The following is a 12013-nucleotide window of genomic DNA, read 5'->3' on the forward strand; positions in this document are numbered from 1 at the left end:
CAAAATTGGGAAAGGAATACATCAAGGCTGTATACTCTCACCCTGCTTATTTAACTTATATGCAGATTACATCATGCGAAATGTCGGACTGGATGACACACCAGCTGGAATCAAGATTGCCAGGAGAAATATCAATAACCTCAGATATGCAGATGACACCACCCTTATGGCAGAAAGTGAAGAAGAACTAAAGAACTTCCTGATGAATGTGAAAGAGGAGAGTGGAAAAGCTGGCTTAAAACTCAACATTCAAAAAACCAAAATCATGGAATCCAGTCCCATCACTTCATGGCAAATAGATGGAGAAACAATGGAAACAGTAACAGACTCTATTTTCTTGGGCTCCAAAATCACTGCAGATGGTGACTGCAGCCGTGAATTAAAAGATGCTTGCTCCTTGAAATAAAAGCTACGACAGTGTATTAAACTTAGTGTATTAAAAAGCAGAGACATTACTTTGCCAACAAAGATCCATCTAGTCAAAGCCATGGTTTTTCCAGTAGTCGTGTATGGATGTGAGAGTTGGACTATAAAGAAAGCTGAGTGCCTAAGAATTGATGCTTTTGAACTGTGGTGTTGGAGAGGACTCTTGAGAGTCCCTTGGACTCCAAGGGGATCCAACCAGTCCATCTTAAAGGAAATCAGTGCTGAATATTCATTGGAAGGACTGATGCTGAAGCTGAAACTCCAATACTTTGGCCACCTTATGTGAAGAACTGAGTCATTAGAAAAGACCCTGATGCTGAGAAAGATTGAAGGCAGGAGGAGAAGGGGACGACAGAGGATGAGCTGGTTGGATGGCATCACCAACCTGACTCAACGGACATGAGTTTGAGCAAATTCCAGGCACTGGTGACAAGACAAGGAAGCCTGGAGTGCTGCAGTCCTCGGGTTCACAAAGAGTTGAACATGACTGAGCAACTGAACTGACTGTAAGATTACAAATGTTTTATTTTTGTTTGTTTTTGGTGTATTATTTGTGTGAAAAGTGTTATAAACCTATTACGGTACAGTACGACATAGCCAATTGTGTTAATCGGGTATCACCAGGACTCTTGCCTGGAAAATCCCAGGGACAGGGGAGCCTGGTAGGCTGCAGTCCATGGGGTCGCGAAGAGTTGGCACGACTGAGCGACTTCACTTTCACTTTTCACTTTCATGCATTGGAGAAGGAAATGGCAACCCACTCCGGTGTTCTTGCCTGGAGAATCCCAGGGCCTGGGGAGCCTGGTGGGCTGCCGTCTCTGGGGTCGCACAGAGTCGGACACGACTGAAGTGACTTAGCAGCAGCAGGCTAAGTATGGTGGACTTACAAACAAATCGGACTTAAGAATGCACTCTTGGAACCAGACTCATTCGTACGCAGGGGACTTACCGTGTAAGTCTTCATATGGTCTTCTACAGTTTCCCTATTTGCCATTCGAGGATTGTAAAGAAACTACTTCAGACAGTAGAAGTCAGAGTAGCAGGGAGCCACAGGAATTGAAACGGTGCCTACATGCTGTGCAATTCTCAAAAGATGGGCCGTGTTTAGAAAGCGAACAGCGAAGTTTATCTCAGCCATAGTTGTAGAAAACCGTCAATTTCTTAGGCTAAAATGCTATCAGAGAGGCAGGCAGAGGCTGATTTGATACAATGCTTGAACATAAAGCCTAGTGCAACAGAGAGGCCAGTGGTGGGAAACGGGGCCGCCACTGCAAGTGCCCAGCGCAGGGAGACTTGTCTCTGGCACCTTTCATAGGGGGAGAAAGCCTGCCTGTGATTCTTATTCTATGAGAACATCGTACCTTTCCAAAAGTGCGCTAGATACCATGAAACTACATTTCCATTTTAAGTTTTCCCAACAGGCCTGTCAAGCAGGCAAAAGCCTTTTCTCTTCTGGAATCACCTTCTTTACCTCCTGACAAGTCCTGTTTCCAAGCCCAGTCTCCTCTCCTGCCCCTTACACACCCCACCCACGTCACAAACACCCACTACACCTCCCTTTCCCCTTCTTTCTTCTCCCCTCCTCCGCTCCTTCCCCCAACAACACACAATTTCCTACCAGTTCAACTATGGATGCCAGTCAAGTGTAAGAAGCTTCCTGGGGCGTCATTACCCTCTGCCGTTTTAATTCAATTGGACTTCCCCACCACCACCCACCCACCCACCAAAGGTCATCACTGCAGTTGATCAGCTGAAAACTTGGCTAGAGGGGGCCAATCCAGAGGCTGGGCTGGAATAACTTCTGTGCCTCTCTGTTATTTTCTGTCATCACCACCCCCGAACTGCCTTTTGATTGGAAGAGTTTTGCAAACCCCGGGGCTGGGCCTGCCCTGAGAAGTGACCATTGGAGGAGTTGAACAGGCCTGGTTCAAGCCTGTTCAAGAGCTGCCACTGTGAGCAAATCATTAATCCGATTTGCGCCTCAGTGTCCTAGTCTTTTAGATGTGGCTACGACCACCAAGCTCAGAGTGTCGTGGGATTTAAAACCTAACTGAACTAGTGTGTATTCTGCAGTCTGGATGGTGCCTGACGTAACAGCGGTCACTTGGAAAAGGAGAGCTATTATCTCTTCTTCTTCTACTGATGATAAAGCCAAAGGCGTCCCCTTGAGTACAGGCTGGGCCCAGCGACTCACTTCTAACAAAGAGCAGGAAATGACAAATATTGGAAAGAAACACATGTGAACTTTAGAATGGAAAACACTGGTCCCGTCTTTCTGTCTTAGATTCAAGTAGAAAAACGCTGTTGGCTTTTATTTTGGTTTTGCTTGCAGCCGTGTCCCAGATCAGCCTCAAGTCCGTGAGTTTCAACCGGGTAACCAGTCCCCTCTGACTTTGACCCGGGACAGGGCTCTGGGAACAGAACCTGGGGTCAATATCATTTTCTGCAGAAGCACAGTGCAGGACTCTGGAGTGAAGATGGATTTTGGTGTCTGCAGCATAAAGAGAAAAAACAGGACCACCCAAGAAAGATAAATATGCAAGGAACAGAAAGCTGAAGGTAAGACAGCGGGGATATCAGGAAGTGCAAGGGCCAAAGAGGATGGTGAGAGAGATGTGAGGAGAAGCAGAGAAAAAGAATGTCAGGGGAGGCGAAGGTGTGGGCTTCAAGCTATGGAATCAGGTCCATCACCGGGTAATAAAATCAATTACTCGACTGTGAAGTAATTCACACTGACGAAGAACGAAACTCGACTAGGGTTCTCGTATACAGTTAAGGATACATTGGGAAACATTAGTTTCTGCTGAGTAGATATACCTGTTTACTGGGTTACCATGTAGAAGATTCCTTCTTAAATTGAGTCGCAGTTTTTAAAAGTTGGAAAAACACTGAAGTTTCAAGGAGAGGGTTCTCCACAGAGCCAAATCCAACAGATGGGTCTAGGAAAGCAAGAGCTGAGTCAAAATGTGCACACTGGGTATGGTCATTATTTTGCAAATGTAAATGTATCACACCAACTCTTGCTACACCTTAAATAATACATCAGTTATATTTCAATAAAGCTGGGGGAAATGTTTGTCAAATATGGCAACAGAGGCCCAGTGGCTGGGTCAGAATAGTTTCCACGGTGTGCTGGAGGAATGCCCACAGAACTGGGTGGAGGGGGTTGGGGTGGGAGGTTTATAAGGGGAGAGAGCAAGACCAGACCTCTTTCTCAAGAAGCTTGGCAGAGAACAGGGGAACAGGTAGTTACGGGGGGAGGACTTAAGATCAAGGTTATCGCTAACTTAGGCTATTATAGTTTATAAGAAGCAGTTGAAGTTAAAGGGTAAAGTGAGTCATTGATGCAGCAAAGTCAGGAGAGAGGCCAGGAGAGCAGGTTGTGGCCAGGGACGGGGGTTTGGAGAAAGGCCAGTTCAGCACAGATGCCCAGGGGACATCCCTAGAGGAAGACGGACATATAGGAAAGCCTGCCTTTCCTCCATAAAATAAAGCGGGCATTCAGGCATCCTCACGTGCCACCTGCACAGCCTTTAAAACACTGCCTCTTCTCCACAGCATGCTGCGTGTGTGTGCGTGTGTGCTCAGCAGTGTCTGACTCTCTGCAACCCCACAGACTGCAGCCCACCAGGTTCCTCTGTCCGTGGAATCTTCCAGGTGAGAAACTGGAGTGGGTTGCCACTTCCTTCTCCAGGGGATCTTCGAGACTCAAGGATCGCATCTCTTTGTCTCCCGCATGGGCAGGTAGAGTCTTTACCAGTTGTACCACCTGGGAAGAGATGAGATATTATTTCAGTTATGGAGATGACAGGTCACATTGCTTAGCCAGGCCTAAGATGGTCCTGGGGCCCAGAAAGGGCACCAAGGGTTCACCCCAGACCTCTCAGCATCCTGAGAGGAGGTGGTCCCAGAGCACCCCATGTTGACAGAGCAAGCAGCCAGGAGGCTGTACTGTCGGTGGTGGAGCTGCAGGGCCCAGGGTGTATTCAGTTCTCTGAAGTCAGCCTCTGCAGGAAGCCAGGGTTTCCACACAGGATCTGGCTGTGTAAGCAGACAGGACACAGCGCCCTCTGGTGGCAAGAGAGCCACATCGGCCCGATAGAAGCAGAAACCCCTTGTAAACTTTTATCTGTAAGGGGCCGGAGAGTATTTTAGGTTTTGAGGGCCAGTTTCTGTACATAAGCAAATAAGCACAGACATGCGCCAACAAAATTTTATTTACAAAATCTTTCAGTGAGCCACAGTTTAAGGACTCCTGCACTTAAATATTTTAATAGAAATATTGTCCAAAAAACTTTGCCATTGTTCTCAGAGGAAATCTTGGCTCAGAGAAACTCCATCATTTAGATAGTGATGTTGTAAACATTACACAAGGCTTAAAAATGCACAACTTATTGGAAATTCTATGATAAATGATTAGTACCACTAGTCAGATGTCTATGAAACCGTTGTAATTAAAATTATATATAATTTTGCTTTAGATAATAACAAAGGATGATACCACTTAATATTTATGAAGATATATTTTTTCCATACTAGTTAACCTGTTTTAAGGATCGTCTTTGCATGGAATAATGGATTTATGGAGAAAAATGAAAACTTGGGCCCAGTTGACTAAATCAACTTGACTTTAGCTTCTTGAGACACTAAAGTGAGTGCTGGCTCATGTGAAGGTTTAGAATCACAAGTGAGGTTTAGCATCCTGAAATGTTTTGAGATAGCACGGTTGGGAGATTTCCTCCAACAGCCGAGGTGTAACAGCAGATCGTAGGTTTGGAATTTTGGGGGTGGAATGTCAGGCACAGACACACAAATGAGTATAATGCCGTCTCTGCCATCGGGCAAGTCAGGAAGTGTTGATCTGCTGTAACCCCGCTGGCCACGAGCACTTCCGGGCTTCCCCTGGGGCACTCCCGATCAGAGTTTCTGATCCTGGTGGCACCGCTTCAACTCGCATTAGCTTAGATGTGTTAACAGAAGCCTCCAACCCAGCACTCAGCTACAGAGACCAGGTGCCCCATGCCACTGTGTGCACACTTCAGGACAGCAGAGGAGCGGGTGATTCCTGAACGCCTGCTCTGTGTCACCTCTGTCCCCTAATCCTCTAGAAAAAGAGATGGTATTCCCATTTAAAAATGAGTCCACTGAGACTTGGAGAAATTAAGAAAAACCTCTCAAGGTCTCAAAATTAAGTAAATGCTGTGTTACTTGCTCAGTCATGTCTGACTCTTTGCAAACCCATGGAGCTTGCCAGGCTCCCCTATCCATGGGATTCTCTAGGCAAGAATACTGGGGTGGGTAGCCATTCCCTTCTCCAGGGGATCTTCCTGACCCAGGGATAGAACTCAGGTCTTCTGCCTTGGCAGGCGGATTCTTTACCATCTGAACCACCACGGAAGCCCACCCAAGTGCTGTAGCTGGATTTTAAACCCAGCTTTGCTTAACTCTAAGGCTTCTGCTCCTTCCAATGCCGGGGGCAGTGGTTCTCTACGTGTGGACGCTGAGCCAGCAACAGCTGCACCTGGCAATGTTAGAAATGCAGATTTTCGGGCCCCAATCCAGCCCTCCTGAGTCAGACTCTGGGGGTGGGAGCCAGCAATCTGCTTTAACATGGCCACCAAGGGACTCTGGTGCTTGTCGTCACCAAGAAAGAGGATCCTGTAGTGGTCCTGGACCACAGGACGGTGAGCAGAAACGGGCTTGGCGGCCTCCTCCAGGCAGGAGGCAGGGCAGCTGTGCACTGATTTTTCTGGCCACCCCATGCCAGTTCCTTGAAGAGCAATGTGATCCTATCCCCAGTAGCTATGACTAGGGGGAAAGAACCAGTCCAGAGCGTCCGTACTCTGTTGATGTTTTTCTTCTAACAACCTGTGTGCTACCTGGAACTGTACACAGAGACGGGAAAGAGGAGGTTGGGTCACTGGCTTAGGCCAGTCCTCACAGACGCCCAGCCCTGGGTATCCAAAGGTCTGCTTCTGTTCAGGCCCGAGCACACTGCCTTCACCTTCATCTGCTGGTGACACCAACCCAGTGCGGGGGCTAGGGAGGGATGGGGCATGAAGCTGGCAGCCAGCAGTGGGAGGGGGTAACATCCCGCAGGGACCCTATCCAACCAGCGGTTTTTCAAGAGTCCTGATGAGAACACAAGCCAGACGAGGGTTCCCTCCCACCTGTCAGGGTTAAGGCACGTGTTAGGACCAGGGTTAGGTTTAGGGTAAATGCCTCCCCAGGTACATCTGCCCTCAGGCTGAGAAGCGTGAAGCCAGAACCTAAGAACCTACATCTACAGCGATGCCCTCTGACCCCCAGCTGTTCCAGAATGATGAAAACCAAGAACAACCCCCACCCGACAGACCCAGCCCAGAGCCCGTTGCCGAAACTCCCCAAACCATCCCCGAAACTCACCCCACCCAGGATGCCTCTGGGCCAATGGGCAGGACGACAGTCAGGAAGAACATGCAATGCCCAGACAAGTGAGCATGTTGTTTTGTTTTTCCAAGAACTGTTGCTCGAGGTTTAAACAAACAAGCCCTCACACCTACAACTGGGAAGGGCGAGAAGCAGCTGCCAGGTGCATGAACACGGGATGCTGGGGTTCAGACAGGAGCAAGCCTGGTGCAAAGAGCGAGCCTGCGCTTGAGAAAGCCCCTCTGAAAAGCCTCTGCACACTCATCAGATATAGGTGTCACCCCACCCAACCCCAAAGGGCTCGGGTTTCCTGCCACACGAAGACTGACCGCACAAAGCCATCTCTTCGTACAACCAGGGATGTTGAGCCAGTTTCCAACAAAATTAAATCCTGCTAAATCAAATGAGCTTTTTTCCCCCCTACTTTTCTGCTTCTATGGTTAAACAATAGTTCCTAAAGGGGAGTGATCGTTATTTGTCAAATCTTTCACACCACTTTTTACAGGGAGGATCTGAAATAAACCACGACTCACCTTTCTTACCTCCCCCCAGACTGCGCCAAGGTCAGGTTTCAGCACTCTTGATCTCCAAGCCTTCTTGAGCTGTCTTTTCTCCCACGGGAGGCTGTGAAAGGCAGCGAGGTTGAGGATCGTTCCTAATTAATTAATTCACTCACTCTAGGGCTAACTGCCAATTTTTGCAACATGTTGGCGCTCTCTCAAGAGTCGGTTCCCCAACTGTCACTTCAGTCAATGTTAAAAAACATACTGATTTCTTTTCTGGTCACCCACCAAGCCCTTCTTCTCCCAAGTTTCTTGAGTATTGCAGGCATTCTGAGATGGTAGAACAGAGAGCCCATGAAAATGTTTGCACCTCTTGCCATAGGACACCAGGTAGAGTAGGGAGGGGAGGGGATGAAAGGCATAACATTTGCCACCCTAATTGGGCACAGAGGAAGATCCGAGTTTGCATAGATGTTGCTCAATGTCACAGAGTTCTACACCAATCTTTGTTTATGCATATGTGCGTGCTAAGTCTCTTTAGTCATATCTCTTTGTGACCCTATTGACTGCAGCCCACCAGGCTTCTCTGTCCACGGAGTTTTCTAGGCAAGAATACTGGAGTGGGTTGCCATGCCCTCTTCCGAGGAATTGTCCCTTCCCAGAGGCCAAACTCATGTCTCTTGCATCTCCTGCTTTGGAAGGCAGGGTCTTTACTACTAGCACCACCTAGGAAGCCCAGGCTTTGTCTACAACCTAGATCTAAAGGATCTTGATAAATTAAGACAGAACCATCATCTCTACAATAAATACAGCTCTAAATATAACTGCAGCTTCACAGTGTTTTGTCTGGGGGGCTAAGGAAAACAAATGAGTTATGGAGATCAGATCCTAGTCAATGGAGATATGAATTGAATTTCAACTTTGTCATTTACTTTTGATGTTGTGAAAGTCATGAAAATTATCTGAACCTTGGTGGGGAGAGCTCAAGATGGTGAAACAGGATGTGGAGCTTGCCTCTTCCCTCAAACACATCAAAACTAGCTGAACCCTAATTGTGTCTTTTGCAAAATGCATGCTTGCAAAATGGAAACAACCTTACCTCAGAGGTTGTTCTGGAAAACTGGAACTGTGCTTAGTCCGCCCGGGATGTGGCGTGTGCCAAGTGCTTAGTAAACAGCAGCCTTTGGAACCACTGTTTCGCTGCACCGGGGTAGCCTTAGAAATTAAATGCTGGTGCCTCTCAAGTCCTTGGAGGATCAACCCAATCAGATTCTCTCAAGGGCCTGGGCCCGTTGAAGAGAGGGACTGTCCACCACCACAGTTTACACTGTCCGTCTGCCAACTGTGAGACACAAAAGCTCACCTTGAATCTTCCCCACAGCCTGCTGAACGAAGGCAACCAGATCAAGTTCTTCCGGTCAGTCTCCCCATCCATCCTACCAGCTGTCAGCTTTTCAAAAAGCAAACACTCCAGGAAGATGGGAGTGGACTGCATGCTTGCCAACGCAGGCTGCGTTGATTTCTTTTATCCAGTAGGTTTCTTCCCAAAAATGTTCCACATGTTCAATCTACTTGCCCCTCCTGGGACAGAGAAGCCTCAGAGATCTCCCTCGGAGAGAGAAGGGACAGAACCCAGCAAGAGAGGGAAAGGAGGGATTCACAAAAGTCAAGGGTGAACCAAAGGGAAATAAGACAGTAAATGGGCACGAGACCACAGCTCAGGGCGCCGAGGACTTGGCAGGGGTGGGGGGGTGGGTGGTGGCGCGGTGTGGAAACCCAGAGACCTTTTCTCAATCAGGCATTTAACGGTTTCTCAGTAGGAACGAGCTTTCCCTTGAGAACACCTAGCTGGTAACTCGAGTTACAATGAGCAGTTACCAGGTCAAAGTGTTAGTCACTCAGTCGTGTATGACTCTTTGCAACCCCAGGGACTGTAGCCCACCAGCCTCCTCTATCCATGGAATTCTCTAGGCAGGAATACTGGAGTGGGTAGCCATTCTCTTCTCCAGGGGATTGTCCTGACCCAGGGATCAAACCCAGGTCTCCTGCACTGCAGGCAGGAGATTCTTTACAGTCTGAGCCATCAGTTACCAGTTACAAGGGGATGGTTGCTAACCTAACCATTAAGCGAACTGCAAATTCCCTGGTCCATTACATAACCCATGGGTCTCTAGAGAACATCACAGGAGAGTTTTCAGATGAAGTTTTCTCCAACAGAGAATAAGCGTGTGTCCTCATTTCCGGTGAATATGACCCCGGTGAGCACACATTGCTGAGCCCGTGGGAGGAAGTGCAGAGCTGCTAATAACACCATTAGAATAACAACAGCAGCAAGACCTGTAATAATCACAGACGCAGGCTTCCTGAGAGCGTGTGTCCTACGCACCCTATTTCATCCTCAGGCTGAGCCTGTAAGAGGCTTCACTGCCCCATTTTAGAAGTGAAGAATGGGTGAGGTTAAGTCGCGTCTCCGAAGCCACATTGCAGCTCTGGGATTCAAACCCAAGCACATGATTCCAGTGGCTGTGCTGTGCTGATTCAAAATTTTAGACTCCAAATGCTGCTGCAAAGGGTACACTTGCACTCTGCTTCTCCTGGGGTTTTTAAATTATTTCATTGTACAGTCTTTTCCTCATGGATGTCTTTTAGAACATAATTTGAGGTCTCCCCTGGTGGGCCACAGCTTCCCAGGTGGTAAGAGTGGTACAGAACCCACATGCTAATGCAGGAGACACAGGCTCAACCCGTGGGTTGGGAAGATCCCCTAGAGGAGGGCATTGCAACCCACTCCAGTACTCTTGCCTGGAGAATCCAATGGACAGACGAGCCTGGCGTGCTGCAGTCCACAGGGTCACAAAGAGTCAGAAAGGACTGAAGCGACTTAGCATGCACGCTGGTTGCTGTTGTTCTGTCGCTCAGTCATGTCTGACTCTTTGCAACCCCATGGACCGCAGCACGCCAGGCTTCCTGTCCTTCACTAACCCCCAGAGCTTGCTCAAACTCATGTCCATGGAGTCAGTGATACCATCCAACCATCTCATCCTCTGTCATCCCCTTCTCCTCCTGCCTTCCTTCCTTCCCAGCATCAGGGTCTTTTCCAATGAATCAGCTCTTCGCATCAGGTGGCCAAAGTATTGGAGCTTCAGCTCCAGCATCAGTCCTTCCAGTGAGTATTCAGGACTGATCTCCTTTAAGATGGACAGGCTGGATCTCCTTGCAGTCCAAGGGACTCTCAAGAGTCCTCTCCAACACCACAGTTCAAAAGCATCAATTCTTCACTGCTCAGCCTTCTTTATGGTCCAACTCTCATATCCATACATGACTACGGTTAAAACCATAGCTTTGACTAAACAGACCTTTGTCAGCAAAGTAACGTCTCTGCTTTTTAGTATCAGTCTAGGTTTGTCAAGCTTTTCTTCCAAGGAGTGTCTTTTAATTCACGGCTGCACTCACCATCTGCAGTGATTCTGGAGCCCAAGAAAATAAAATGTGTCACTGTCTCCATTGTTTCCCCATCTATTTGCCATGAAGTGAGGGGACTGGATTCCATGATCTTAGTTTTTTTAATGTTCAGTTTTAAGCCAGCTTTTTCACTCTCTTTTTTCACTTTCATCAAGAGGCTCTTTAGATCCCCTTCACCCTGCCATAAGGGTGGTGTCATCTGCATATCTGAGATTGTTGATATTTCTTCTGGCAATCTTGATTCCAGCTTGTCATCAGTTTGCATGATGTACTCTGCATACGTTAAACAAGCAGGATGACAACATACAGCCTTGATGTACTCCTTTCCCAATTTTGAACCAGTCCATTCTTTCATGTCCGGTTCTAACTGTTGCTTCTTGACGTGCATACAGATTTCTCAGGAGGCAGGTAAGATGGTCTCGTATTACCCTCTCTTTAAGAATTTTCCAGTTTGTTGTGATCCACACAGGCTTTAGTGTAGTCAACGAAGCAGATGTTTTTCTGGAATTCTCTTGCTTTTTCTATGATCCAACAAATGTTGGCAATTTGATCTCTGGTTCCTCTGCCTTTTCTAAATCCAACTTGTACATCTGGAAGTTCTCAGTTCACATACTGTTGAAGCCTAGCTTGAAGGATTTTTAGTGTTATTTTCCTAGAGTGTGAGATGAGTGCAATTGTTTGGTAGTTTGAGCATTCCTCGGCATTGCCTTTCTTTGGGATTGGAATGAAAACTGATCTTTTCCAGTCCTGTGGTACTGCCGAGTTTTCCAAATTTGCCGGCATACTGAATGCAGCATTGTCACAGCATCGTCTTTTAGGATTTGAAATGGCTCAGCTGGAATTCCATCACCTCCACTAGCTTTGTTTGTAGTGATGCTTCCTAAGGCCCACTTGACTTCACACTCCAGGACGGCTGGCTTAGGTGAGTGACCACACCATCGTGGTTATCTGGGTCATTTGGCTCTTCTTGTACAGTTCTTCTGTGTATCCTTGCCACCTCTTCTCACTATCTTCTGCTTCTGTCAGGTCCACACCATTCCTGTCCTTTGTTGTGCCCATCTATGAAGTGTTCCCTTGGTATCTCTAATTTTCTTGAAGGGATCTCTAGTCTTTCCCATTCTATTGTTTTCCTCTATTTCTTTGCACTGATCACTGAGGAAGGCTTTCCTACCTCTCCTTGCTGTTCTTTGGAACTGTGTATTCAGATGGGTATA

At 47.5% G+C, this 12013-nt stretch overlaps 1 long non-coding RNA gene across 2 annotated transcripts; it reads right to left on the reverse strand.

Moving 5' to 3' along the window:
• Positions 1-2649: 2649 nt before the first annotated feature.
• On the reverse strand, positions 2650-8427 carry LOC109576520 (uncharacterized). 2 transcript variants are annotated; one of them, XR_002183400.2, is made up of 2 exons: positions 7368-8427; positions 2650-4195 (listed from the first exon to the last, which is right to left on the reverse strand). It is a non-coding gene; the product is annotated as an uncharacterized lncRNA (long non-coding RNA). The 2 variants fall into 2 exon arrangements; XR_011563331.1 differs by lacking the exon at positions 7368-8427 and adding an exon at positions 6832-7361.
• Between the last annotated feature and the right edge of the window lie 3586 nt (positions 8428-12013).

This window comes from Bos indicus, chromosome 23 (genome assembly GCF_029378745.1).
Source record: "Bos indicus isolate NIAB-ARS_2022 breed Sahiwal x Tharparkar chromosome 23, NIAB-ARS_B.indTharparkar_mat_pri_1.0, whole genome shotgun sequence".
Lineage (NCBI taxonomy): Eukaryota > Metazoa > Chordata > Mammalia > Artiodactyla > Bovidae > Bos > Bos indicus.